Raw genomic sequence first — 5,744 nt, 5'->3', positions numbered from 1 at the left:
TGCAATTACCATAAGGAACTTCCTATTGGCTGCTCAGTCACTAGTAGTAGAAACTACGCAATTCCTGGAGGGAATAGGCAGTTTTCTGTTGGGAGTTGCTGGATGGGAAAACTACATTAAGGCCGGGAGGCTGGCCTGCTGATCATCTCTGCATAATTTCTGAGCTAAGTTGACTGATGGGCAGTGGGAGGTCTGCTCATGATCACTGTGCAAAATATGAGATGAAAAATCGGTCGACTGTTCAGGTGGCCAGCATGAGTACTGATTAAAATGCTTGCGGGCAACACAGCTTGAAAGAACTAGCTTGGTGCTTCTACGTTGTTCTGGTTGACAGTCGATCAAGTCAAAAGTAGGGTGATGGTCTAGCTTTCAGCGAAGAGTCTGGTCGTTAGAAATTCAGCAAAAATGACTAAGTGTGTGAACAGTTGAAAGATGCATAGGTGATCATATGGACACACACTCGCATGACTTGACAATGAAACGACATAACCATCCAGACACATATGTTAAACATGAATGAACGACGGCGCAAGAGACAGCTGCGAAACTTGTTATTGATCGTTCATGATCGAGATGACTCTTGTGCGACAGTGAGTGTGACTCCATGTGTGAGTGCGACAAATGCTTTCATGGCGAACACATCGAACACATACAAAGCAAAGACTTTGAGCATAACCAGAAAACAGTCGCAAGCATGACTTAGACATTAACATGCAGAGACTTGAGTGCAATAAACAAGCAAGGCAAATGTAAAGACTCACACAAGCTCACGGAGTGAACTCGGGTGTGTGCAGTCATCAAGTGAAATTCTCCAAGGGAGGCTCCGAAATTGGTGTAGACCACAATTTTGGAGGGTGGTTGTAGCCGCTACAACATGATGGGAGGACATTTTTATTGCTTATAGTAGTAATGAATGTTTCCCAAAGAGGAGGAAGACCTCCTAGAGTTATGATCACCAATTCTCTGTCAAATACAGATTCCCCAACTCTTTGCAATTGATCTCTAAGACAATATATCCTCATAATATAGGATTGCATAAACTCTCCCTTTTTCATTTTCATGTCTTTAAGTTGATCTTTCAAGGAGATGATTTCATTCAAATTGTTGACTTCATACATGCTGATTATCTTATCATACATATCTTTAGACCTTCTCAAATTTCCAACATATGCAAGCAGATTAACTTGTAAACCATCAACTATAATTTTCTTTTCTTTTAACTCACCTTTCTTGTGCTTGTTCTTGGCAGTAGCGGAAGCAATCTCCGGAGGCTCAGGTACTTTTCCTTGAATGTAGTTCAAAACATCATTGTTATCAACTATGATCTCCAACTTGACTTTCCATGTAGAAAAAGTAGACGAGTCACCCAACTTTTCATTTTCCTTGAAGAAGGAAGACATCTTGACTTGACTAGATTGGATCCTTCAACTTTCCAAAGATGGTTGCTTCAATTCTTGTCTCCTTTTGGGATTTTCCTTCACCTTAGCTCTGATACAATGTTAATTTTTCAGATTGTTCTATGATGTTTCAATTACTTTAGTCCAATTCAATTATTCAATTAACAATTCTTCGAATTATTAATAATGTTTCCAACCATAAACAATAATTGAAGATAGAACAATAAATGCAATGAAAAAGGAGGTAATAGAACAACCACAAGAGACACTAGATTGGTCAAAGACCAAGGCAAGAACCCCACAAGGGGGAAAAACCCTTTCAAATCTTCTTCTTATTAGATTGTCATAAAATGTTTCAGCAAAGAGTGCAATGAGCCCAATACAAAAACATCCAGTGAATATTTACCCAATACAAATTGGAAATAGACTTCCAGAATCACTATTCAACAAAGAGAAACCTTCCAGCCTTCGGTCATTTGCAGTCAACTCCACTCAAGAGTCAAACCTTATCTCAAAGCCCCAATCACACTCATCAAGTTGTCATGTGAGTGACTGTGGATTCCTAGTCACTCCCTTAAGCCCTCCAAGTGAGAGAGTGTGGTTGGATCGATCCTGTATACCTTGTGTGAGCTTCCTCCGTCATACCTGTGCAAGTCTTAGACCTGTAATTTCAGACCTTGTGTGAGCTTCCTCCATCATACCTGTGAAAACCAATCAATGAAAGAAGAGAAGCAGAAGATGCTTGACGATGATCCAAATGAGCTTGAGGTCGCTTGTATTTATAGGCCTCCATGAGTGTCCATTTGATGTTGAGGCTAACCTGGCCAAATGAGCATGTATGGGTACATAAATTCAAAATCCAACTTCTGCTTGTCCAAATGAGGTGTTCTGTAGGTCGATTTTGGTCCTCTCAAAAAGAGGAATTCAATGCAATCATCATCTTCATCATATGAGCTTACCATTGTGGAACTTGACCCTAGTTTCATAATTTAACAATTATATGAAATAAAACTTTAATAAAAACTTTTAATTCACTTCATTGCTCAGCTAAGTTCTACTTCTAAGGCTACCAATCTAATAATAACATTTTATGAAAATGATTTTTTGATGCAGAAGGAGATTTATATATTACAAAACTAAAAAGGTTCTTCAATCCAATCTCAATACAATATCTACAATAAAGTTAATTTATCCAAGGACTTGAAAGAACTCATTAATATGAAGGTTAACAATACGATTATTTATCAACTTATGTGTTATGCAACTTTTTGAACCATTCTATTACAAAACCATTGCTCCTTATATTAAATATTACCCAATCATGGCTAAATGCTTGCTTATCTATTTCAACCCTAGAAATGCAGATTAATTAATTCTCAATTGCTATAAAAAGTAGCTAAAGTGGTTAGACCTTAAAGAAAATTATTTAACATTAACAAATAACTTCAAGTTTAAGCTTATTTTCAATGTATAACATTCATTTTAGGAACCAAACACTTTTATTAATTAACCCTAGATTCGCCTAATGATGCGGCCTTTAATAATCCTCAAATTTCTCACTGCAAAAATGTTAAAAAAACAATTTAGATAGCCACTACCTTTATTAAACTGACATATGAAGCCACTCACATAGGAATGTAAAGTGCCTTTTCAAAAGTCATGTATATTGAACTCTCTATTTATTTTGGCTCTAGTTCCTTTGCTAATAAAATTAAGGTATTATATCAATTGGAGCATGATTTATTTATTTATTAATGTTTTTTTTTAATTTAATTTTTTTTTTTTATTTTAATATCTTGTTTCAATAATTTTATTTTAATGGTTTTATTTTATTTTATTTTTTAATTTAATTGTATGTTTTAATTTTTTAATTATTAATAATTGGTTTTTTTTGTTTTTTTTTTTTTTAATTTAAAATTTTATGTGAATCATTTTTTGAAAAAAATATTCAAATGGCATCATTTTTTGATATAAAATTCATAAAAAAATCATAAAATTTGTTATTTCTCAATTTTTTTTTATTCAAAATTTTCATAAAAATAATTTATTTACATGGCCTTTTAGCGAAAAGTTTATGAAATACATATTATATATATATATTTTGTAGAGTGTTTACAATTATTATTTTTTAGTGACTAGTTTTTGTGTATTGAAGTATTAATTAATGATATATAAATATATAAAACTTCTTAACTTTAAAATATTAATTATATATATATATATATATATTTTAAACTTTGCAAAAAAAAATTATTTCATTATAAAAAATATTGCAAAGAAAAACAAAAGACACAAGTTTGGAAAATCCTTAAAATACAAACATATTAAGACGAAAAACAAGAAGAGGAATAAGACAACTAGAAAAATGATTAAATAATTAACATTTAAAAAAAATGTGCATACATAGGGCATAAGAAAAATTGAAGTGTCAAAAATATGCCTAAAAAAAGGTTGATGCTTTTCAAAATCTGCATGAAAATTACCAACATTAATTTTTTTTTTATCCATACTTAACATATCAAAAAATTTAAAGTATAAAAAATAAGCCCACAAAAGAAGAAGTTGATGTTGCATCAACACTTTTCAGATTGGCATGAAAATCACCAACACTTAAAAAATAAATGTGCATATTTAATACATAAGAAAATTCAAAATCTCAAAAATATGCTAAAAAAACATGTATTTTAAATCAACACTTTTCAAAATCAAATGATTTTTGCAACCTCTAAAAAAGTGAGAACTTGGTACAGTACCTGTTTGATTGGTAATTGTGTTCAACTTGAAACATTATTGGTTACAAAGGTTTGAAAACAATTTCGATAAATAATTTATCAATTAAAAATGCTTCAAGGGGCTAAGAAAGATTTGGGATCAGCTAATGCATCAACATCTACATTTTCTCTGTGAGGGATGGAATTTATGTTAAAAACCCTCAAACTTAGAAATCAGATACCATGCCTATTCTTCATAACTTTTCAATGAGATGAACCATAATGAATAGAATTCCTTACTAGCTCATGATGACTTTTAAATCACGAAATACCTTCAAAATTTTATATTCAAATCAAGATCCTTCTTGAGTCCTATTACCCCTCCTTTCAGCAAGGGTACCCTTAGTAAACATTTCATGAGCATAGTAGTTTGTGGCATGACATTGCGCTTCTTGATGGTTTGGATGGATTCTGATTTTTGGGTGCTTTCATGTTCCCAAAGCACTTTCACATATTCCTAGACATGATGACACCTCATGGATAATTTTTGGGGTTATTTCACACATGTAGACATATTTTTGACATGCCACTTGGATGATCATTGAGTTTTGTCTTTACTAGTCACTTTGGAGTTTATTTTGACATAGTTTGAGGGCCGATTTGAACTTATGATAGTCATGGGATCTTAAGATGATGTAGAGGAAAATTTGGATGATTTATGACACGATGATATGCACTTGATAATTATTGGATGATGTGGGTATGGTTTAAATGAAATATCTTGAAGGATGGTGAGTTGGAAATGAGTATCAATCTCATTATTTTTTACATCACTTGGTTGTATGGGGGTTTAATGACTCAAATTTGTCTTATAGAGGCATCGTCCATGCTTCATGGAGTTAATCTAATTACAACTCAATTTAAACTCATATTGGACCCCTAAAATTTAGGGAGAAAATATACATGACTTCCAAAAGACTTCCAACTCGAAATTCCTAAGTTAACTAAGTCAACTTAACTTAATTAATTATTACAAGTTGCTATGAAAAAATAATTACAATTTTAATTCACAATTTAATTCAAAGACAAATTAAATTGAAATTTCTAGATGCTATTTTTAACATTTCTTATTGCTATTTTCAACACTCTCTCTCAACAAGAAAGGAATTAAACTCGATCCCGATCTTGAACCTTTGAAATGTTCTGAATGCAACACTTCTCTCTAGTGTTGTTTCTACAACAACTCCAAAAACAAAAGACATCCAACCTGAATTAGTATGATTCACCTTTCATCAAAGTCTTTGAATGCTATTTCCTCTGCCAAATAAAAACTCTACGCTTCTGCTGACTATGCCTTGTTGTACTGTTGTCAGCCCTTCTCTACGCTCTTCAGTATCTTACTTCTCTAGCCTCTGTCACTCAGATATATGATTGCATCAATTGCCACTGATTTTTCCGCTACTATGTAGTTTTTGCCTCCCGTAGCAAGGTACAATCCACGAGATAAAACTTATCATTGGACCTTGCCAAATTTCATCCCTTTTGGGACTATCACTTCACATCGCCTCACCTCACACTTGGAGGTATGGCTGCATGTGCTCCCTCTGCTCACATGGCTTGAAATTTTCCCCTGCTG

This window comes from Pinus tabuliformis, chromosome 8 (genome assembly GCF_031772625.1).
Source record: "Pinus tabuliformis cultivar Carrire ecotype Pingquan chromosome 8, CPIR1, whole genome shotgun sequence".
Classification (NCBI taxonomy): domain Eukaryota; kingdom Viridiplantae; phylum Streptophyta; class Pinopsida; order Pinales; family Pinaceae; genus Pinus; species Pinus tabuliformis.
This window is presented reverse-complemented; position numbering follows the sequence as displayed.